Raw genomic sequence first — 24855 nt, forward strand, 5'->3', positions numbered from 1 at the left:
TATTTAGAGTTGACTATGAAAAATTCAAGTCATAAAAAACTGCTCCCCTTTGGGCCTCCTTGGTGGCGCAAGGGGTTAAGACACAACCAATGAAGCTCACTGCAGCATGAGTTCAATCCCTGGCCAGGGAGCTACCCACATGGTGCAGCAGACCTCTCCTGTGTCCCCCTCAGCAGTGTATTTCAGTCGATCTGCCTGTTCTGTTTCCTGCTCTGTCTCTGGTGAATCCTCTCACCCGCCATGCCTCTGGCCTGTACCTCAGTTCTTGTATGTATAAATAAATAAATCTTAGAAAAAAAACAACTGCTCCCCTTTAAAAGTTTTTGTTTGCTTAGTTTTTTATGTATCAATTACTATTTTATATGCTAATTGAGCCAGAGATGAAAAATACTCTCAATACAATCGAAAGCAACTTTGCTCTTAATTCCATCCCTCTGAGACCATGCATTTTGCATTCCACATCCACATTGGCTGCTCTCAGGGCGTAAATGACTCAGTATCATGTTGGGGTTGCTTCCTTTCACTAGTGTTCTGTGTCAGGCTCTATTTCCTGGATTCTTCGGTATTCTCTTTCTCGATGGTTCTGATGGGAATCTCTCTCTCTCTGTTTCTTTTTTTTTTTGCTACAAAAATTCCAAAACATTGTTGAGATACTATTTTAATGATCAGAGAAAAACACACCATTTTCATAATGACAATACTTCTATAGTATTTTTTTTATTTTATATATTTTTACATCATTTTTCATTTTTGCACAATGTATGCATTTTTATCTTGGTTATAGTCCCCATACAATTCCCAACCCCCCCTTGTTTTGATCCTACTCCCTTCTCCCCGCCCCCAACCCCCGTAGTATGTTTCTGGTTTATAGTTGCTTGTTGATTTTGATTTTTACTTTATTTTTTTTTTTTTAATATTTTTTTTAACTTTTTTTTTTTTTATAGAGGCATGTTTTTATATATTTATTATTTATTTGTTTGTTTGTTTTCGTTTATACATGCACTGGGTACAGTCAGAAGCACGGGAGGGTGAGAGAATTCACCAGAGCCAGAGCGGGGAGCAGAGCAGGCAGAAGGACCGAAGTACACTGCTGAGGGGAGCAGCGGGCGGCAGGAGAGGTCTGCTCGCCATGTGGGACCCTCCTCTGGTGGCCGGGGAGCAGCCGGGGATCAAACCGGCGCCGCAGAGGCCGCGGGCAGCTTCGCAACCCAGCGCTCAACCGCTGCGCCACCGGGGAGGCCCGATTTTTACTTTATTATAATTAGTCTTTTTCCTGGTCCCTTAATTAGGTTTTCTAAATTCCTGCTATGAGTGACCATCTGGTATTTTTCTTTTTCTTTCTGGCTTATTTCACTGAGCATGATCCCTTCCAGTCCATCCATGTTGCTGCAAATTGCATGAGTTTATCTTTCTTGATTGCTGAGTAATATTCCATTGTGTATATGTACCACATCTTCTTGATCCAGTCATCTATTTTTGGGCATTTGGGTTGTTTCCATAGCTTACCTCTTGTAAATAGTGCTGCTATAAACATAGGGGTGCAGGTGCCCTTTTGAATTAACGTTTCTGTGTCCTTTGGGTAAATACCTAGGAGTGGAATTGCTGGATCATATGGAAGCTCTATCTTTAGCAGGTTAAGGAATCTCCACACAGCTCTCCATAGTGGTTGGACCAGTGTGCACTCCCACCAGCAGTGCAGGAGATGGGAATCTCTTTCACTCCTTATTTTTGGGCTCAGTACTACATTCAGAACCCAGCCTTTAGGCTCCTGTAGCAAGAACTTCCATCTACCTCAACCCCCAACTCTGTACCACCCACCCGGGCAGGTAATCTGCTTTTAGCTCTTTCTACTCTGCTAAATCAGCATTCACACACTGGTGTTCCATCTTGCAAAATCTGGTTGGTATCCCTCTGTGGTATATATTCCAGAGGTTCTGGATTTATAGTGCTTTTATTCCTTACAGTCATTGTATTGGGGTTGGGGAGGAAACAGAGATATATACACTTGTTTAGTTAACTATGTTTAAACCAGAGCCAAGGACTGAATGTTTACAAACAAAATTCCAAGGTCATCTGCCGTGTCTCACACCACTTTTTTTCCTTCTAGCCTATTTACAAAGACTTGTAAGTAGTAAGAGCTCAGGAGGTATCTGCCAATATTAGTGGGTCAATATTTTAATTAACTAAATACTAACATTTAGGTGATCACAAATTATATACTGCAATGCAATGGGAATATATTAAAACATATAAACTGTTAATTTCTCTTGGGTAATTCTAAAGGCTCATGGGTTTTATAGAAACTTAGATGCTTTTTGTAGGCCTGTAGCTTCAGGACCTCACCTCTTGACATACTCTGCAAATTGCTCCTTTACAATAAAAAAAGCAAACAGTCTTCAGCAATAGTTTACTATTTTGCTTTTTGCCAAAACAGTAGAGAACACCAATGCCAAATCCTGTACATTCCAAAGGAAGCCATTCATTCATTTTTTCACAAAACACTTAAGATTCTACTATATTCAGGTACTTTCTAGGCACTAGTACACACTAGAGGAAAAAATGAGGTTCCTGCTCACATAGAGAAAGACTGTTCACAGAGAAAAATCAACAGTGTTAAGAGTGACACAGAATGGGCCTCCCCGGTGGCGTAGCGGTTTCGAAGCTGCCCGCAGCCTCTGCAGCGCCGGTTCGATCCCCGGCTGCTCCCTGGCCACCGCAGGAGGGTCCCACATGGCGCGCAGACCTCTCCTGCCGCCCGCTGCTCCCCTCAGCAGTGTACTTCGGTCCTTCTGCCTGCTCTGCTCCCCACTCTGGCTCTGGTGAATTCTCTCACCCTCCCGTGCTTCTGACTGTACCCAGTGCTTGTATAAATAAATAAATAAATCTTTAAAAAAAAAAAAAAAAAAAAAAAAAGAGTGACACAGATTTAAGGTTGGGTGATGGGTAGGCATCCCACAGGTGCTGACATTTAAATTCAGATACAGCCAAGCCATCAAGGAGCTAGTGATTGGAAGAACAGGAGGCACAGCATTTCAGTCAGAGGGAATGGCCAATACAAAGGCCCTGAGACAAGAAAGAGCTCCCCTAACTTACAGGAGAATGGTACCAGATAAGGAGAACATGAGATACAGGCTGAGGCAAGAATCTGGGGATTGGTAAACTAGGTCAGGAGTTTCCAGTGGAAAACTCTGGAAGAGTTTAAGCAAGGAGAGACATGAAGCAATGTGGTTTCTGTAAAGATCATCTGGCTACTCTGCAGAAAATGTATTCTACAGGAGCAAGAGTGAGGTAGGGTGCCAGCCAGCTATAGATGAGACTGTGGCAGCCTGACCAAGGGACATAACTGCAAAGAAGAACAAGGACAATTGTTCCTTGTTATGGAGGAGCAATGGACTACGCGGTTGATGGATTAGATGAGGACAAGGAGGTGCAGGGAAGGGGGATCGCAAAAGTGAGGTCTAACTTCTGGGCCACTGAGTGAATGGTTGTTATGATTTGCCAAGACAGGGAAGGTTAGATGAATGGGTTGTCCACTTTGGGGATCAGAAATTCTGTTTTGGGTATTTAACTTTAGTTGCTTGCTTGATGTCCACCTGGTGATACTAATCCAAATCTGGAGCTTTGGGAATGCCACTCCAAAAAAATCAATGTGAACCACCTGCACTGACATAGTACGCAAAACCATGGGTCACCCAGGATGGCCTGGGGGTGTGGGGGCAGGGAATAGGTTTAGCCCCTGAGGTGCACCAGGACCTAATGGAAATTCCTAGCAGAGTTCGCTATGAAATCACAGCCATCTTACGACAATCTAGACAAGTTAAAGTCATACCTATATTACTGGCTGCACTACAGTAATAGAATTTCACAAAGCAGCTGCATCTGAAGAAACTGACAATTTTGAAATTATTTAAATCAACAGACTTGGTACAGACATGCAAAGAATCATAATTAAGAATTTTTGTTTTGCAAGACTACAGAAGATTGGCTTCAGTATTAAACAAAGAGGGGTCACACATTTGGTGAGACTAAGAAATAGAAATGAATCTACCAGGATATTTTACACTTCTGCCAAAGAATTCATTGGCACAATCTATACTTTTCACCAACACTGAACCCACTAACATCCAAAAGCCAAAATACATTTGCAGAAGCCAAATATAAAGCATCAGACTTCACTCCAGGTTCACAGTAAATCCTGAAATGTCCAAGATTCTAGGTTATACTCAGCAGCACTGTATGAACCACATGCAAACCAAGCAAGGGCCCTTCTAAGGAAGCAACTGTACCCAGACAGAATTAAGTATAGAAAAGTCTTGGAATAAGAGGGCTTCCCTGGTGGTGCAAGGGGTTAAAATGCAACCTACGAAGATGTTTACAGGTGCTGCAGCAAGTTTGATCCCCAGCCAGGGAGCTTCCACATGGTACAGCAGACCTCTCCTGACTCACCCGCTGCTCCCCTCAGCAGTGTATTTCAATCTGCCTGTTCTGTTCCCCACTCTGTCTCTGGTAAATCCTCTCCCCGCCCCCACATATCTGGCCTGTACCCCAGTTCTTGTATGCATAAATAAATAAATCTTTAAAAAAAAAAGTCTTAGAATAAGTTACTCTAGACATCTTTAGAACACAAAGAAAAATCTTAGTTTCCTAAAGACAAAATGAGGTCTCGAGGTCTTGCCTTTGAAAATGTAGGGTGTAGCAACCTGGGCAGCATCTGAAAACTTATTAGAAATGCAGAATCAGAGCCTCCCTGATAGTGCAAGGGGTTAAGTGTCAGCACTATGAAGCTATCCACAACCACTGCAGCACAGCAAGAGTTTGATCCCCAGCCAGGGAGCTAACCTACATCAGAACTCTCCTGTCTCACCCACTGCGCCACCTATTGTGCTCCCCACTGTCTCTGGTGAATCCTCTCACTCCCTCCCTGCAACTCTGGCCTGTACCCAGCTCTTGTATGCATAAATAAATCTTTCCAAAAAAAAAAAAAAAAAGGCAGCCTCTCCCCTCCAGAACTGCAGTTCAGCAAGACCCCCAGGTGACTCACAGGCACTTATCAAAGCCTGGCTCCCAGACCCCAGCCTAGATCTCAGGACACTTGCTTGAAACTGTACCAGTCAGATAATTGTGTGAACATAGCACTGGAATCCTTTACTTCAGAAGCAGTAGTATAATCACCTTTCTAAACAAGAAATGTTCAGGCGAATAACATTCCCCTTAATTGTTTTAAGTTTTGTGTATAGCTGGGCAACCATGTAAAATAAAGTTAAAATCTGTAATCTCATCTGAATATACTCATATACTCACAAAATTAATCACATAATAGAAAGGGAACGGCATGGTAACTAAGTATAAACACAAGTATTTACTACTTGTCTATGACCAAGCCAAACTATATTTAAAGTTTCTCTTTTCTTTATTGGATGGCTAAACAGTCTCAGTAGTGATCGTTCTCATGCGGAGCTTTCCCTACCCCCACAAGGATTTTTTTTCGGGGTATTTGTAATGACTGAAACAAGACAAAATCTGAAATCACAGCTTCTGGAAGAACCATTTGTCCTTGCCAGTCTTGTACCTCTCCTCAAACTTGACCTTAGCTTCGTGTCTAGCCTTGCATTTAATTAAGAGAAGGGTCTCTGAGGACATCCGTGTTGATGACGGTTTTTTCTAAGTGGTTATCCACAGAGTGCCTTGTGGGTAATGAGGTGAGTATAGTTATAATCTTTCACAAAGGAGTTAAAGGAGTTGCTCTTTGACCTAACGGTGATTTTCTTCTTGCCCATGGCAGCTGGAGGGATAGCAATGAATTCAAGCCACCAGAACGTGGCTGTCAGGGTGGTCTGTGATGCCATCCATCACTGATGTTCTTCCCGGTGACTGCTTCGCGATCAGAGTAGCATCCAACCAGGACCAGCACCATCTCCCCAAGTTTCATGACCTTGTCCATTTCAACAGCAATCACTTAGATCTATTGCTGGAGAGTTCCTCTAGGATCACATTTAACTTACCATAGGTATTCATTCACACTGCACCTGTTCGCTCATTCAGCAGACACGGCTTTGGCCCCTATTATGTCATACACTGAACAGAGATGAACAGAACAGACAAATGCCCTGCCCAACCCAGAACTAAGCCCTACTCTGGGACACAAGATAAGGATTAGAAGCCACCCAGAAGGCAAAGAATACACAGGTTGTAGGTCCTCAAAGCCAAGGTGTCCATTTCTTACAAAAGCAAGCACAGCTTAGTCAACAAGCGCACCACTGCCCCTGTTAGGACATCACCCTTCCGCTTCTGCCAAGCAAGGCCTCCCTTCCCAACAACAGAAGAAAGCTCTTCTGGACCAACTTTAGTTAGTTCCAGGTATCTGCTCCTGTAGGGTAAGGAAAAAGTATCAGGCTTTTCTGCCCTCCTGCCATTAGGATAGATGAGGGAATCCTGTGGCCCTGAATGCACACCTGATGGCGGGCACCTGAAGTGGGTACACCTGGGCAGAGAGACTGTTTATAAGGGTGGTGTCGCGGGGACGCCAGCAGAACCCAAGAACGAACGGAAGCCAAGAGAAGAAGAGACCCCCCAAAGAACACTAGAGAGCCCAGACAGAGTGAGGATTTGCTGGGGGCTGGGAGGACTGCCAGCCTCCCGGCCCCCCAGCACCCCTGCCTGCCATATGCCTGGTAAATCTAAATAAAAGACCTGCAAAAGCCACTGAGGACTCTGACTCCTCCTTTACCCGGTCTGCTGGATCAGAAAACCTGCTCAGTGTCCATTCCTGTCCCCACAGCTCCCTAATGACCTTTCATTCCCCATTTTCCTTCCTGTCTGGGATTACCTTAGGTACAGTATGTTTTTCTTCCATATTCTGATTAAAAACAATCATGAAAATGACAACTTTTTAAAAAATGGTGTGCTTTCTCCCTCTGTCTGGTGTTACTGCCCTTAACTATATATGCATCAGCCTATTTTCCAGAAGAGAAAACTTCTGGAAGAGTTTATGTAACTGCTGGGGTCACATGACAAACAAATGGCCGATTCAGACTCAACTGGCCTTCATATAGCACTTTTCAGCTTGGTAGAGAAAAGTATAGAATCGACATAAAAATATTGACAGAGGAAGTTGTTTTCCCAGGAAATTACTGAAATAACCTTTTTATCTGTCCTTTTATCATTCAAATAGCAGTTAACAGGGGCAGCTGCCATAAATTATCCTCACTTTCGCCTCCAGCTTAGATCTTATTCTATTCTGAACCCAAATACTCCCAGCTAAAATATTTAATGATTTTTTTTCATCACAAACTTGTTACAAATGCAAAGTAATTGTGAATGATTGTCCAAATGAGCAGGACAAAAACTCCCCCAATTAAGTCCAACACACACACCTGAACTTAATGGGGCTTCAACACCCCCAGAAGATTAATCAGCACTGCAGGGATCCTGAGAACACAAAGGCTATTTTGCAGGGGTAATGCTGCACTGCAGTCTTCTTTTCTGTGATTACACCTCATTTTATAACAATGTTCAGACATTTGGTTTGAGCAAGTATAGTAATTACATTTCTCACTTTGAACTAATTTAAGCAGCTACATCTGAGCTCCTCCACAAGTCCTCAGGCTCATCCGCCCTCCTCCTACTCAGAGCACTCCTGTTTGAGACTACCTAGGGCCTCTTTACTAAGTGAAGGATCCCTATTTCCTTCAGGCATACTTTGCAATTTCCAATGAATTCTTCCAGGCCTCCCTGGTGGCGGGCCTCCCTGGTGGCGCAAGGGGTTAAAACACAACCTGTTAAGCTCTCCGCAGTCACTGCAGCAACAGTTCAATCCCCGGCTGGCCAGGGAGCAACCCAGATGGCGTGGCAGACCTCTCCTGACTCGCCCGCTGCTCGTCTCAGCAGTGTATTTCAGTCAGTCTGCCTGTTCTGTTCCCCACTCTGTCTCTGATAAATCCTCTCACCTTCTGTGACAGGGTGGTCCCCAGGAAAGGGGGAGGTTCCCTGCCCCTCCCAAGGGAGGGTGGAGCTGAGCAGGAAGAGAAGAAGCGGCAGAAGAGACTAAGGAAGGAAGCAGGATGGAGCCAGAAGGAGACCTGGAAGAGGCGCATGGAGCCTAGAGACACGTGAAGAAACTGCGCTTGTCTTTTGGTCGTGGACTGGGTGACATAGATGTGGGTGAGACCCGTGGGGAGGTGACAATGGCAGCTTTTATTTGGATGTTGATTTTGCTCTTTTCCTTCCGGGCTTGTCCGGTTGTTTGTGACCCTTTTCTGTGGGTCCCCACTGGAAGATGTTTTAGACTTGTGGCAGGCTTTGGGGCCTTGCTCTGGGCCGACCCCATATGGATGGAGTTTTACCCACGAGGGGACGGGTAACTTTGGGTGCTTTATTTAGAAACTAGACTCTTTGCCTTACCTGTATTGTTTCCTAGTTTTTATTAAAGTTCCTTCCCATTAAAGTGTCATATGTTTTGTGTTGATGCGGCGGATGGCAGAACCCATTTAGAATAGGCAGGTTTGCAGGGTTTTTGGGCTGCCCCTCTCCTTGTCCTATAACACTTCCACACCTCTGGCCTGTACCCCAGTTCTTGTATACATAAATAAATCTTTAAAAAATAAAATAAAAAAATCAAATGAATTCTCCAAAAGGACTGCCTTGCTTTGGTAAGCTGCCCCCCCTCCCCTTTCTTCCTGGCACTGAAGTGGGAGATCCCTGCAGAAAGAGAAAACCAGGCCCACCAGACTCTCCCGCTAGCCCTGTGTGACCTGGGCCTCAGTGTCTCACCTGCAGAATGAGGCTTCAGGCCCAGATCCAGATGCTGCTAAAGGACTCCCTGGAGGTGGTAATGCTGCTGTGAGGCTGCAAAAGCAAACACCCTGAGACGGCAGGTCCTCCAGAGCCCGGGCTCCAGGCAAGATGTCTAATCTGGAGTTGGAAAATTCCACCGTGCCCCCTCCCCCCAAGAAAATGTGAGGAAGGGCCTCACTGGTGGTGCAGGGGTCAGTCTCAGAGCTATCAAGCTATAGCGCCAGACATTGTGGCACGAGTTGGATCCCCGGCCAGGCAGCTGACCCACATGGCACAGCAGAACTTTCCTTTGTCCCCCATTGCTCCCCTCAGCAGTGCATTTCAGTAGATCTGCCTGTTCTGATACCCACTCTGTCTCTGGTGAATCCTCTCACCCCTCCCGCCCCGCCCCCACCATGCACCTCTGGCCTATACCCTAGTTCTTGCATGCATAAATAAAAAAATAAATCTTAAAAAAAAATGAGGAAGCAGGATTTCCTAATCCTTTCCACTCAAACCTACCACCCTCAAACTTTCCCATCCTCTAAGTCCCTTCTTAAAATTGACTTTTCACAGCAATGCTAGCACTGATTTCCCGCCCCCCAACCTCAAAATCAAAGAGCCTAGATTTACCAGGTGGTAGCCAATATCTTATCTGCTTTTGTCTACGTACCCAAGGTTGTCCCCAAGATTGTGAGGCGCTTTCAGAAAGGTAGCAACAAGGCCCTATAATTGGTTGTAGAATTGGAGTTGGTCATTATACTTTCTGTGCACCACAGCTGAGATAGCCTGATTCTTTTTTATCTCTGGGGAAGATTTATTTACTTATTTTGGTGGGGGCAAGATGGAGAAGCAAGATGGGGGAAGATAGTAAAATGCATTTCAGTATCTGTTATTATTTCACTTTTCTTCTGTATGGGTGAGAGGCCAGAAATAGTTAACATCAAGGTCTCCCTTCCACCCCTGCAGGGAGGGAACCTGTTCCACCAGAATGGCCTGATAAAGGGAGCTGCCACTTCCTTGGAGATAAGATCCACCTTCCTGAGAGACCAGCCCATGCAGCAGGGGCCTGGAGGCTCCTGGTCTAAGTGTCAATGGACACTACTTGGGGCAGTAGAAAGTTTAGTCTCTTTTTCAAATGGGACATTCATTTTCTTTATTCTTGGTTAAAAGTCCCATGACAGCTGACCTCACAACTAATGAGAACAATGAAAAAACTCCCAAATCACAATGACTTAGTAACAGCAATCTGAGATGGCTACACACGTGTGTGGGGGTGATGATCAATACCTATGCCTGGATTCAAAGAAAGCACCATATGCAGCAAAATCCCATCAAATGACAATCTTTAAGGCCATTTAAATTGTCCTCATCAGGTAAAGATTCTGCTCTAGGGGCTTTAGTAAGTTGCTGTGTGGCCACAGATGCATTGCTATCTGCTGCTCAATTAAAGAGGTGGGTACATGGCATGACTTTCTCCCTGGGTGGGGTGGGGTGGGGTGGGGTGGGATGGGGTAAGGAAGCTGTCCAGAGAACTAACTATGCTGAGTCTTTGTGCACAGTGCCCTACATACCCTCCTGTGTGAGTTTTGCAAATGTAGATTTTAGTGTCTGATTTACTTAAATTAAAAGATCAACTTGTAAAATAAATAAATAAATAAAAGATCAACTTGTATTTATTCTCTCTGGCTAGATCATATCCGTCCTTTTACCTGTGAAGACATTGTATCCACTCATGCTTCATCTTGGGAACACAACGACTCCCCTATAACTCCATTTTGAGGATCGTTCTCCCTTAGGCTTTTAAGTGTCAGGAAATACTACTAATACAACCAAGTATGACACTCTAATCTATAATTCCAGAACAAACAACAAAAATATCAAAAATTGGGCAAGGAAGTTAGAGGAACTAAGGGGATGGAGAAAAAGATTGTTGTCAAGATGCTATGACCTGGGAGGTAGCTTCCAATCCATCTCCAAGCCAGGTCAAGCCCCCTTTCCTCTTTCTTCCCCAAAGGCCCCTCCGACACCCTATAGGCTAATAATAGGTAAAGTGGCTCTGGATCCACCATGCCCCATCACTTGGCTTAGACAGTTATCTGTTATACTCGAAAAAAGTCTGTCAGGGCCCCTTTTCTTGGTGGTTCCATCTTTCAAGCTGTTTATCAAGGGGTGCAGACCCGTCCTTCTATCTAGACTTCAATCCCTCAAGAAGGCTTTAAGTCGAAATTGCTTTCCAGATGTCAGTAACATCCACCTAGCACATGTAAAGGACCTCAAGTGTGCCAGATGCCATAGCAGGCACTTTTACGTGCTGTGTCTAATTTTATCCCCACCACTCTCACATTGGGAGTACCGCTGGTCAGAGAAAGGTTGGAAAGGTAAATAAGCAATCTAAGGGTCTAGCGCTAGCATGCACAGGGCAAGTTCACTATCAATTTGGACAGAGTGATAAAGGAGAGTCCTGGAGCCCTCAGCAGATTTTCAGGCTTTAATGCTCTCTCAGGGAACCAGGCACACCAGGCAGGGAGGCTGGCATGCAAGGAGGCAGGCATTGGCCGGACAGAGGGTGCTGGGAGATGGGGTGCTGGAAGACAGGCAGGCAACTCAGCCTCCCAGCCCCCTGCAAATCTTTTTAGCTTTGTGTCTGGGCTCTCTCTGTCATTCTCGTGGTCTCGCATCTTCTGCAGTCACGTGCCCTCTGTTAGCCACTCCTGTCTCTGAAAGACACTGCCCTTATACCTGTCTTCTAGGCTCAGGCATGCACTTATGCATGCGTGCACACCCATGCTTCAGGTGTCCACAATCAGGCACGCGTGCCCTGCGCCCACGCTCCAAGCGCCTTCTGCGTTAACATGATCAAGGACGCAGGTAATAGCCACAGAGGCTTGTGGTGCAAAAAGCCTGATCAATTCATTTACCCTACAAAGGGGCAGGTATGAATTTGAAATAGCTCTGCTGTCTTTGAGGCCAAGACTGTTTCTGCGATGCTGCAGCAATTCCTATAGAAATTTCCTATCCACCTTCCTCTCTGAATTGGCCATAGAGCTCCACAAATTGCTCTGACCAGAAGCCCCTTGGAAAGCTTGTGTACAAGATCCAATCTCCAGTCCTAGTAATTCATCAGATAGGTACTAAGATTTCTGTAATTCTTCAGTCCACAACCCTCATATTGGCTTCCATGAACCCATTTAATCTATACTCCGTGGGACCACAATCAACAGTGGAGATCTGGAAAATCACATGTCATTTTGCAAGCACCTCTTGAAACACATACATTTATGTGCATGCATCATCTCACTTAATACTTACAACAGCCCAGAAAAATAGCTATCACAGCCCCTTTTTTATATTTTTGGGCGGGCACTGAGGTTTTTGAACGGTTTCCTAATTTATCCCTGGCCACATGGTTGGTCAACAGCACCATGGCGCTCATACCCAGGCCTTGCACTGACCCAGGAGGCACTAGCCACACGGGGGCTATGGGAGCTGAGCAGTGGGTGATCCCAAAGAGACATGATACAAGTGTAAAATATACTGTTATTGATGGCGTAGTACAAAAACAAAATGGAGACAATTTCATTAGTGATTTTCAGGCTCAGTCTCCTTTTTAAAATCACTACTTGCCCTCACCACCTTAGTTCTTAATCCCACTAGACAGAAAGGGTTGGCAAGTCCAATCAAAAGAGGATCTAAGTTTTTTACCCCCTAAGAATGAAGCTTTTATAGGTAAGAAGTTAAGTTAAAAGAGATCAGAGGCAAGGTCTGCAGTGAAACCAGAAGGTCCCCACCAGGCTGCCATACCTTTACTCTGAGGAGTGGTTCTCAGTGGTGGATGCACTGCAGGGGTGCAGGCCAGTGAGGGAGGGTGGGAGGCAGGGGGCTTTCCCTGTGAAAATACCTACCAGAGCCCTCTCCCGGCCTTCCCCTTGTCTGGTGTGATTGTCAGCCACAGCAGACTCATTTTTAAAAACTAATTGTTTTCCACGGGCCAATCTCTGTGCTGAACGCTTGACCTATGTTATCTCACTTAATACTGCAGAAATTCTTTGAGGAATTACTTTCTGCAAATGAGGAGATTAGGGTTCTAAAACCAGGCAAGACTAGGAGAGTCAACAGCACCCTCTAAAAGCAACACTGCTAAAGTGTGGCTCTCTGCCCTTCCCTGGCTTTTCTATGAGATTCCCGCGGTTTACAGAGGGAAGGGTGATTCGGTCAGTTGCAAAAGCACTAACATGGCATCATTTGAGTTACTTATATTACATGCTTTTAAACAGTACTCACACACTATGACATGACAAATGGCACTTTTACCTGTGTGCTGTAACGGGCCACACATGCACAGGCTGTATGAAGTAACTGGCTTGAAGGGACTTGTAAACCTAAGCTACAATAGGGGACAAAAATTATAGATGGAATGTGAGTCTGAACAGCTTACTTCCTAGCCTTAATTGGCTTCTATCTTAGTGTTAATTGACTTTGAGTTAAGTGTCTTTCATATAAATCGAGGAAAGCTGACCTTTGGAGCACCTGTAACTTGTTGGGTAAATATGTCTTTATGGACTTCATAAAATGCAGATTGTGTAAACACACACTTAGGAACTATTAAAAGCACTGGGTGGCTGGAGTAAGGCACAAAGGTAGCCTTTATGATTTCTGAGTACTCAGTAGTTGGACATTTAAGAAAATGAGTGTCAAGGATGTAATTATAATTTAGGAAGTGGATCTCAAAGCTGATTGCTGGCAGAGGAATCACTTGGGGAGCTTTTCAAAAATGCAGATTCCCTGGGCCACACACCCAGGGCAGCTGATCCAGGAGTTCTGGGTGGGCCCACTGACTTATATATTTTAACAAGCCCTCCAATCTACTGATGCTGAGTAGGTGGCCCAGGACTAGCTTCAAGAAACAACAATTTTAGGGTGTAGGATAAGGTAAAAAGTATCAGGCTTTTCTGCCCTCCCACCATCAGGACTGATGATGGATCCCTGCGATCCTGATGGCAGGCACCTGGAGTAGGGTGTGGGCATATGTAGATGGATATACCTGAGCTGAGACTGGGTTTATAAGGGTGGCGTCACAGGGACGCCAGAGGAAGAGTGAGAGAGAGAGAGACCCGGGAAGAGCAAGCGGAGAGCAGAGAAAGAGGACCAGCAGAGGCTACAAGAGAATGCCAGAGAGCCAAGGCAGAGTGAAGACTTGCCAGGGGCTGGCAGGCCTCCCAGCCCCCCCGGCACCCCTGCCTGCCGTATACCTGGAAAACCCAATAAAAGCCTGAATAAAAACCACCGAGGGCTCCAGGACTCTCCTCCTTCACCGGTCTGCTCGGGGTCATCGAAAACTTGCACTGTGCCCTTCTTGCCACTACATAGGGCTACAAGCAGCTCACTCAGCTCTCCTGGGCCACTCTAGAGGGCAGAACAGGACACAGTGTAGGTTTTCTAGGATCCAGCAGACAGGGTAAAGGAGGAGTCAGAGTCCTCAGTGGTTTTGCAGGTTTTTATTGGGATTTACCAGGTACACAGCAGGCAGGGGCGCTGGGGGGCCGGAAGGCTGGCAGGCCTCCCAGCCCCCAGCAAGTCTTCACTCTGGGCTCTCCAGCCTTCTCTCGGCTTCTACTGGCATCTCCGAGACTCTGCCCTTAAAAGCAGTCTTAGCCCAGGTGAATCCCATCTACCTATGCCCACACCCTACTCCAGGTGCCCGTCATCAGGCATGCATTCAGGACCGCAAGGATCCATCATCTATCCTGATGGCGGGAGGGCAGAAAAGCCTGACATTTTTCCTTGCCCTGCAGTCCACCCCCTCAGGGTTTTCTGCCATATAGTGTTCATATATACAATTTTCTTAGCAAACATAAACAATGCAGCCATGGCCCACAAAAGCAAATACATCACAATATAACAAAATACAACAGAACACAAATAAGTCCAGGCAGGGCCCAAACCTAGTGGCAAAAGACAATTATTGGTACCAGCAGGTGAGCCACCAAATCTGCTGCCGAAGGCACTGCTCATATGAGGGAGGGGAACCACACACGGCATCTACTGTAACACACCAGGAGCCGTCAGGCTTCCTGGCCTTCTCTGGCTGTAGTCTCGGCTACAAGCCACACACCGCATCCACCCCCAGGATGCACTAGCTCTGGGACTGGCAATTCTATTCTGTTGGGGGTAATCGCCAACCCTCAGGGTTTCTGTCTTCAGTGGCTCCAACATTCGGCTTTCATAGCCACCAATGCAACTCGCAGACCCCTGCACTCAGGCCAACCCACTGCACAAGCACATGGGTCGGGGATCCAAACTCTACATTCGGCTTGGGCTCCACCCCAAGCCACGTTCCCCACCTGTCCCCCAAAGACGGGTTCCTCAGCTCCTCCCTCACTCAAGAATGAGCAGGGCATCACCCACAGGTGATTTTAAGAGACTCACTGGCCTTCAGCATACTCAGGCTGCTTAACAGCCACTCAGGGCTTCCCAAACTTAGCATCAGTACCAGCTTTTGCCTTCTCAGTTGGCTTTTCTCCTCCGCCTGGCTGCTGGGCATACACAGGCTGCTTTTGGCCATCAAAGCCCACTGGCCACCCCCAGATTCCCATCTCCTGGAGTGTACAAACAATAGCATTTCCCCCAGGGTCTCAAAACAACATTAATTTGCCAAAGTTCTTCCGCCTTCTGGTGGGATTGTCAGTCCAAGTACATTAGTCTGAGTTCATCAGTCCAAGTCCATTAGGCCAAATTCGTTGGCCTCTCCCTGCATCAGCACTGGCGAGCTTCGAATCATAGTCCTCTCTTCGCCGATGATTCTTGCTACCTCAGGTGTCGTTGGCTAGTCCTCTTGGGCGTCTCCTCCTCCAGCTGAGGTCTCATCCCGTAGCTCCCGGACTGTGTCCACCTTTTGTGCTGCCATGGTGCCTCCAGCGTTGTCACAGGCAAACACAGTCTGTTACTCCTCAGTCCCTCCAGGTCTTCAGAGGGCTCCATACCCGTCTGCATGGATCATCCTGCCGACTACACCAATTGTAGAGGGCAGAACAGGACACAGTGCAGGTTTTCTAGGATCCAGCAGCTTTATCCAGACCGGGTAAAGGAGGAGTTAGAGTCCTCAGTGGTTTTGCAGGTTTTTATTGGGATTACCAGGTACACGGCAGGCAGGGGTGCTGGGGGGCCGGGAGGCTGGCAGGCCTACTGGCATCCCCGAGATGCTACCCTTAAAAGCCCAGTCTTAGCCCAGGTGAATCCCATCTACCTATGCCCATACCCTACTCCAGGTGCCCGCTATCAGGCATGCATTCAGGACCACAAGGATCCATCATCTATCCTAATGGCAGGAGGGCAGAAAAGCCTGACATTTTTCCTTGCCCTACAACCACTCACCCCTTCCAAAGACTACCACTCAGAGAAAACAAAAGAGTAGAGTGGTTCATCTAGCATTGCAAAGCTTCCTTAGAACACCTTTCTCCAACCCTGTCCAATAAGCCAAGAGCCAGAGGATGCCCAGTCAAGTTTCAGACTGACACCTGGGGGGCAGCAAGGGGGCTTTCTTTTCAGGGATGGATGTCTGCTCTTGCAAACCCTCTGAGATTATACTCTTCCAAAGCCCACCAAAGTTGCTGGGGAGTGTCCATTAAAAGGAAAGTCAAGGGCCTCCCCAGTGGCCCAGCGGTTGAGCGCTGGGTTGCAAAGCTGCCCGCAGCCCCTGCAGCGCCAGTTCGATCCCCGGCTGCTCCCCGGCCACCAGAGGAGGGTCCCACATGGCGCGCAGACCTCTCCTGCCGCCCGCTGCTTCCCTCAGCAGTGTACTTCGGTCCTTCTGCCTGCTCTGCTCCCCGCTCTTGTGAATTCTCTCACACTCCCGCGCTTCTGACTGTACCCCGTGCATGTACAAATAAACAAAACAAACAAATAAATAAATAAAAACATGCCTCTATTAAAAAATAAATAAAAAATTTAAAAAAAAATAAAAGGAAAGTCAAGGGCACAGGCTCAGCATGAGGAGCATTTTCCATACAGCCTGATGCCTTCACACTGACTGTGGTGCCCAACCCCCCTAGACTACATGAAGAGAGGCAAACGCCTACAGTGTCCAAGAGGCTGAGGCATTTGGAAAAATATCTCCAGTCCAGGGCCCTCAACTTTCTGAGAGATACGGTTGAAGCTAAACACTGGCCAAGGATGATGTCTAGGCCAGCTCTTTTGCTGGAAGAAAGGAGGCCTTCCTGGATCAGTGGGTGTAGGGTAAGTGAAAAAGCATCAGGCTTTTCTGCCCATTAGGATTGATGATGGATCCCTGTGGTCTTGAATACATGCCTGATGGCAGGTACCTGGAGTGGGGCGTGGGCATACGTAAGTGGGTACACCTGGGCTGAGAAACTGGGCTTATAAGAGCAGCATCATGGGGATGCCAGCAGGAGCAGGAGAACCACGAGAAGAGCAGAGAAGCAGAACCACAGAAGAACCACAAGAGAAGCAGAGAGAACATGAGAGAAGGCTGGAGAGCCCAGAGTGAAGACTTCCTGGGGGCTGGGAGGCCTGCCAGCCTTCCGGCCTCCCAGCACCCTTGCCTGCTGTGTACCTGATAAATCCCAATAAAAGCCACCAAGGGCTCCAGGACTCTCCTTCTTCACCCGTCTGCATGGATCATAGAGAAACCTGCCCTGTGTCATCCTGCCCTTACAGCAGGGCAGTTAGAACAAGGGAGCTGAGTGGTTGCTGCGGAGGACAGTGGTTCTATAGAACACGCCGACAATCAGAGCTGCATGCCCAAGTCACTGGGCACGTGGCACCCTTATCATGGAAGTGTTCAAGCAGAAACTGAAGGGCCACCGATGTGGCAGAACAGGGCGTGCTCTCAGCTCCCAGAATTGGTAGACTATTCAGATCCTGTATTTCAATCCCTGCGGGCTGGGGAGTGGAAGGGACTTGCTTTTATATGAACAAATGTGTCTTCACCACAAGGAACCTCACCCCAAAGCTTATCAGAGAGGTTCATTTGTTTTTTCTAATGGACAGGAGACTGGCAAGTTAAGTATCAAATGTGATGACTTAAGTGTTCCCAAGGCCAGAGAGTGCCAAGCCTATAAAGTTTATGAATGAGTATAGATTTCAACACCAAGAATGAGGACTTGCTGGTAAGAGTTAGCGTGGAGTTTATCAGAAAATTCACAAAGGTTACCTAAGAAGTCGCTAATATTCCCATTCCAGGGGAAGGCCACCTCAGAAATACAATTCAATTTACACCAACATGCTACCAATGAAACTACTTAGAGAGAAACCTCAGGTCTTATAAAAAACCAAAACAAGGACTAACATTCCCAAAGAACAAGTTGTTTTTTCACAGGCCTGTGCGGCAGCACTTATTCATTCTCACACGTTTGTTTGAATTGTGGTTTTTAGCTGCTTCTGCCAGATTACGAATCCTTTCATTTCCAAACAAGGGAAAGGAGGAAGGGCTGACTCGCTTGATTGGTTTGTACATGTGTGTGACAATACCACACTCTTTATATTATTATCCCATACGGCTGCCACAGCCTCAGAGTCGGCATTCTTAGGTGCCTTGAGAACCACTGGGCTGTGGATGTGATGCAGCCGCCCAGGGCCGCATTGGCTTGGTCACTATTGAGCCAGACTCCCTTCAATGCCAGTCTCTATGTCTGAGAAAGGCCCCATTCTCACCCCACCCACAACCAAGACCAGCTCTGCTGCAAAGCTTGGGTTCCAACCTGTGTCAAGACACATCAGTTTAGACAAAAACACTCTTGATCAACTCCAGGAACCTTGAGGAGATACATGACTTTGGGTACCACCAGCCAATTCTCAAAAGTCCATCTGCCTTAAAGTTTTGTGAAGGGAGCTTTTCTAAGGGGTTGGGGATGGAATGGGGGACAGAAGATGGCAACATGGAAGGGGAACTAGGCAGGAATGGATAGGCAGCTAGAAATCCACTAAGAGGATGTGAAATAAATAGTAGATTCAGTGGCCCAGACAGTTGTGTTCAGGCTGCCATTCTGGAAAGAAGTCTGAGTTCTTGCTAAGTCACTAGTTGACTTGTTCCCTTTTTTTTTTAATTGTATCAAGACATACTGTAGGGGCAGAAATGGGACACTGAGCAGGTTTTCTGATCCCATGCAGACCGGGTAAAGGAGGAGTCAGAGTCCTCAGTGGTTTTTTGCAGGTCTTTTATTGGGGTTCACCAGGCATACAAGCAGGAAGGGGTGCTGGGGGACCGGGAGGCTGGGCAGTCCTCCCAGCCCCCAGCAAATCCTCACTCTATCTGGGCTCTCCGGCATTCTCTCTCTCTCTCAGCTTCTGCTGCTCTTCCACTCATTCTGCTTCTTCTCGGCTTCTCCTGGAGTCCCCATGACGCCGCCCTTAAAAGCCCAGGCTTAGCCCAGGTGAATGCCATCTACCTATGCCCACACCCTACTCCAGGTGCCCGCCATCAGGCATGCATTCAGGACCGCAATCCTCATGGCGGGAGGGCAGAAAAGCCTGACATTTTTCCTTACCCTACACATACATAACAAAATTTACCATTTTCAATAGTTTTAAGTGTGGGGCTCAGAGGCATTAAGTAGATACACATTGTTGTGTAATACTCTGTCCCATTTTTAAGCGGGCTCTTTCCATTATCTTCTAAGATAATAAAACAATTTTTCAGGCTTCTACACATTTGCATGCAGTGCTATACTTTTGGGTGACAAGCTACAAACTTAAATCCTGGCATCAGTGTCTGTTAGAGACATCTGTTTTAAGTCAACGTATTTTCATGTCTAGGTAAAAGCATATGATTCTATAGTTGTTTTTCTTTAGATTGGAGCAAACACTGGTCCTACATTAACAAAGCTTTGTCAAAAATCAAATTCAAGGGGCCTCCCCGGTGGCGCAGTGGTTGAGCGCTGGGTTGCGAAGCTGCCCGCGGCCTCTGCGGTGCCAGTTCGATCCCCGGCTGCTCCCTGGCCACCGGAGGAGGGTCCCACATGGCGTGCAGACCTCTCCTGCCGCCCGCTGCTCCCCTCAGCAGTGTACTTCGGTCCTTCTGCCTGCTCTGCTCCCCGCTATGGCTCTGGTGAATTCTCTCATCCTCCCGCGCTTCTGACTGTACCCAGTGCATGTATAAACAAAAAAAACAAACAAACAAACAAACCAGCAAACAAATAAATAAAGCATGCCTCTATAAAAAAAAAATAAAAAATAAAAAAAAAGAAAAAAAAAATCAAATTCAAGAGATACTCCGGTTCCCTGTAAAATAACTGGCCCCATTCCACAAAAAATGGGGGGGATTAAAAAAGTCTAATATTTTCTATTTAACTATTAAAACAGTTAAATTCATATCCTAAAGGCATCTGTTACATCACCAAGGAAAACTTCTGAAAAAAATTAACAGGACTTTTAAAGTTTCAGCCAAAGCTTTTTTAGAAATAATAAAAAACAGTTGCAGTTTTGGGCAGCCGTAGATGATTTTTTCATCTGCTGTAGAATTTAATTAAATAAGGCCTCCTTGCATCAATAATTAGTTTATTTTTTATTGTCTATTATGATCTCACTTCATATGTCACATCAATTTGGTATCTTCCTCCCTAGGAGATTATTTGTTATCCAAGGTGAATGCAATGGAGCCAAGAGGTCAGGGGAGGAAGTGAGGGGGCTGGACTCCTAGGAACACTCCATCCCCGGACACTCTGCCTTGGGATCTTCCATAGGCTGCTCAGGAATGACGACGGGCAGTGACAGCCTGGGGGATCTTTGTAAGGGGTAAAATGCTCCTGGTCAATACTCTCTAGGTTAATTACAACCCTTCAGGTTTGGTCTGGCGTTCCCCCCTCCCCAACCCTGAGACAGTTAAGGCATATTAGAATCTCCTGGGCTTCATATGGGTAACAAGGGGTAGGAGCAAAATTCTAATTCAAGTGGTGTGGGCTGAGAAAACTAGAAGTAGAAAGATGCAAGGTGCTGTTTCCGAGAGGGCATTGAAAACCAAGGCAGAATATGCTCCACCTTGGGGCCTCCAGTTCTTGGATAAACTGTCTGTTAGGATAGCGGGGGGAGGGGCGGTTCCATTTCTGGCTGCAGTCGAGGGGTCACAGGTGGACCACATCTGTCAAATTCTCCTGGTGGGTCCTGAACAAGAGGAATGTGGGAGATCTGCAGGCAAACCATTTATGACCAAACCAGCTTATTCTCTTGATGAATATGGAAGCACTGGGTCGAGGGGCCTGAAACTCCACAATGGAATATTTAGGTTCACAGGGATCCTTTACTCCAAGGAAGAATGCCCAAGTGATGGAGATAAACCAGGGAAAACAGAAGGGGAGAAGGGGGAGACAGAATTTTTTTAAATAAAAGTTCCCTATCCTACACAAGCAGTTTGAATCTTGTTATCCCCAGGGCAGTCCTGACTGAAAACGACAGTTTCAAGGCAGCATTAGGAAACAGATCAAGTCTCATCATGGCCAAGTGGGGTGTGTCCGTGCAGCCTGTCGGAGAGACCGAAGCTCTCAGGGATGGTGTTTTGGTTTGGGGATTGTTTTCATTCTTCCTTAAGCCTAGTTTCTACATGCCCTTGGCCACAACACTAACAAACTGTGTGGTTTGGCACAGAGGATAATGCCAACATTATCTGGAGTTAACCTATGGGACAGCAGTATTACAAAACTTTAAGTAAAAAGTTAGCATTCAAAAGCACTCATGTGATCAGCTGGTCAGCTCTTCCCTTCCTCTCTTTGCTGCAAGAGCACCTGCTGGCTTAGAACTGTGTGGAGTTCTTGTAGTAAAGTGCCCAAACCGCCACCCTACCCATGCTGGCATGCACCTACCCTCCCCCCAGGAGACCTGCATATCAAATATTACTTCCTGCTGTCTATGACCACACTGCCTTGGCAGTTAACATCAAAAGCAAACACAGGAGGGAGAACAGAAGGCACTGGAGCTGGAGAGGAAGAACAAGCCTAGGTAATGTTTCATGCTTATTTATTTATTTATTTATTTATTTATTTATTTATTTTTTTGCCACTGCCCAGGTGCATAGTCCTTGGAATATCACATATATTTCAAATGTTCATCTATTCATCTATGGGTTCGTCTTCTCCACTCCCAGGACGGCGAACTGGAGGAAGCCCTCCTCTGCCTTCACTCTACCCACCAGTCCTTTAAACACATCTGGGAGCCACACCTGGGGACCCTTACCTGCCATCTGTAGGCAAGCCACACTGGCACAGCATTTGGTAGGCCCATCTTCATCAACCTTGTACAGGGCCTGACCAAGGCCAGCAGTCTGTTCAGTGTTGATGATTCCCCCACAAAGGCTAAGTTTATATGAACATAGGAACTTTCTACCATTTTTTTCCTGTCTCTTGAGAGTTAAACAACTTAAGCAACTGTCATGAATGTTTAACAAACCACCCAAAACAGGACAGGCATGAAGACCAGAAGACATCTTCTCGATAACATATCCCGAACCACCAACCAGTCGTGCGACCCTGGGTTAGTCACTCCACCTCCCCGGATTGCAGTATATGTAGAAAGAAGGCGTCTGAGCTGGTATTTTCCTAAGATAGTCTGCAGCTCTATAATTTTACGGTCAAGTCACAACCACTATATTGTTGGGATTTCAACTGATTGGTGCTGCATTTTGCTGGAATAACAACACTGAAAACAAAACAAAAATACAAAAATCCTTCACTTGGGTGATTTCCAGGCTGTCAGTTTGATCTACAGGGTAAGCTGGTTAATTTTCTTCTGAAGTCCATGGCCCCCTCGACCATCTTCCAATAAACAGAATGAAACCCTCTTTGGAACAATGGTTTCTAAGCTGAATACAGCCCACTGCATTCAATACAAGCCAAAGAGAAAAGCCCCACCCAGTTCTGGCAAAGCCACAATTACAGGGGCCTCCCAGACTCCAACCCAGCCTGCACCCTGGAACTAGTTTGATTTTACCAATGTATCACTTCATCATCTGGCTTCAAAACCTTAAACAACTTCATGCTACCTAAAGAACAAAATTCCAAATACCTACTGTTGGCCTGGCATTCAATAGTCTCCTAAAGTTAGTCTCTGCCTATTCAAGCAGCTTTCACTAAGCTCTCCAGCCTAATCCCAGTTGTTTCCCCGCCTGTGGAAGAAATCTGCACACAAGGTGCCTCTACCCCACTTTGCCTGATGTGCCCTGCTCCCCTAAATGCCGCCACCATCTTTAACTGAGTGCTCCAAAATTCAAGTACCATCTTGTTGAAAGTGAACTATCCCTGGCTGGTGAAGGAGGTATTTTAATTTCATCTTCATATTTTTCTCTTTTAAAAAAAGGAAAATTATGCCAATAAATTTAAAAAAAAATTAAGGGCTTCCCTGGTGGCGCAAGTCTCAGCGATATCAAGCTGGCATCAGCCACTGTGGCACGAGTTTGACCCCGGCCAGGGAGCTGACCCACATGGCACAGAAGACCTCACCTGTCTCACCCGCTGCTCCACTCAGTGTTTTTCAGTAGATCCGCCTGTTCTGCTCCCCACTCTGTCTCCGGTGAATCCTCTCACCCCCCTCCACCCCGCACCTCTGGCCTACACCCCAGTTCTTGTATGCATAAAAATAATTTTTTTTTAAAGTTGGAAAAAATTTTAAAAATTTAACATGAACCCTCCTAGCAATATTTGGAACTGAAAGAGCCCTTCAATATTAATATATTATTAAGGTCCTATACTTTAGAGATGAGAAGGCAGAGTTCAGAAAGCCCACCCTCTTACCTAAGGTCACATAGCAGGTGAGTGGCAAAGAAACAGGAGCCTCATTTCTTGACTCCCAGAACTAAGTACACATGGCAACCAGATACCCAACATTTTTGCTGCTTGGTATCCATTCCCAGGCTTTCAGTGTTGGGTGTAGCCTCTTTTCAATAAATAAAGAGTGTGTGCTGCACAGCGCAAGTATTGGACAATGCTGACCGCCCGGGTAGAAGCAGAGAAGAACTAGAAGACAGGTAAGTCTCATTCCCCTCAGCTCTCCCTCCTTTCATCAGAAGACCTAACTTTATGCCAAGTCTCTCCGGAGATGTCCTAAATTTTCAACTTCCCTTGCCTACCTCCAACTAAACTGGCCCTCTGCTCTCCTTCAGATGTCCACCTCATCACACTCCCCAGTACAAGCACATCCTCTTGCAGATCCATCCCCTATAGAATGACCACATTTACTTTCTTACATCCAGAATGAGGGACACAACACTATTTCCAAGCATACTGCCTCAAAAGGAGACATTCAGGTACTAGTCCCCTTCTGCACGGCTTATAGGTGTATTCCCTACTAACTGGGAGTTCAGAAAAACAAGTAACATACATCCACTGTGAATTTCATATTTTAATGGGGGGTAGAACATTATTCTATAAATGCAACTATGTACACTGAAATATGTATGGGTGACATTATGTACTTGTTCTACAAGTACATAAACAACACGTGGGGTGTCTATGGGTTCTCAGCCACTTGTGTGGAAACTGCTGGGTCTTTTATCACCTTCCTCTGAAAGAAAAATATGACAGGCTAATGAGACACCTGCCACCACAGGGTATATATACAGTCAGCTCACTGCAGATTTCCTATTATATCTACCTCTATATTGGAATTGTTACTATCACAAGCACTGGCACATTTAGCATTACTTTGTAGGGGCAACAAGGGGTATCTCACTTTCTGTAGCCCTCCAATCTATTCTTGGTTTTTCTAGCAATGCTACTTCAAGTAGAAAGCCCCATGCAGATTTTTATTCCAGTCTCTTCCCTATCTCTCACCAGGAATTATCTCTAAAGAGTAAGCACTGACAAGTGATGGATAATTTGCATTTTAACCCTATTCAAATTTGGGTAAATGGTTTAATATGCATGCTAATATTCCATCATTATTCCAATTAAGGAAACTATTATGTTAAAGTGTTTAATCAAGAGAATTAGGGAGAACTCCAGACACCTAAAATTAACCTCTAATAGTCTTGACATTCATTTCATTTAAGTGCAATTTGCTAAGCTATAAGCAACTCCCTGCTTAAGACTTCTGCTTAGACACGTGGGGATTCCTGATAAGACCTAAAAGCAATTCATTTCC

At 46.0% G+C, this 24855-nt stretch overlaps 1 protein-coding gene and 1 pseudogene across 1 annotated transcript in view; both read right to left on the bottom strand.

Moving 5' to 3' along the window:
- SPRED2 (sprouty related EVH1 domain containing 2) overlaps nt 1-24855 on the bottom strand; it is a 123134-nt gene that overhangs the window by 85924 nt on the left and 12355 nt on the right.
- On the bottom strand, nt 4977-8343 carry LOC119259005 (60S ribosomal protein L27-like; annotated as a pseudogene).

This window comes from Talpa occidentalis, unplaced genomic scaffold (assembly GCF_014898055.3).
Source record: "Talpa occidentalis isolate TD23 unplaced genomic scaffold, MPIMG_talOcc4v2.1 talOcc4.5, whole genome shotgun sequence".
NCBI classification, from domain to species: Eukaryota; Metazoa; Chordata; class Mammalia; order Eulipotyphla; family Talpidae; genus Talpa; species Talpa occidentalis.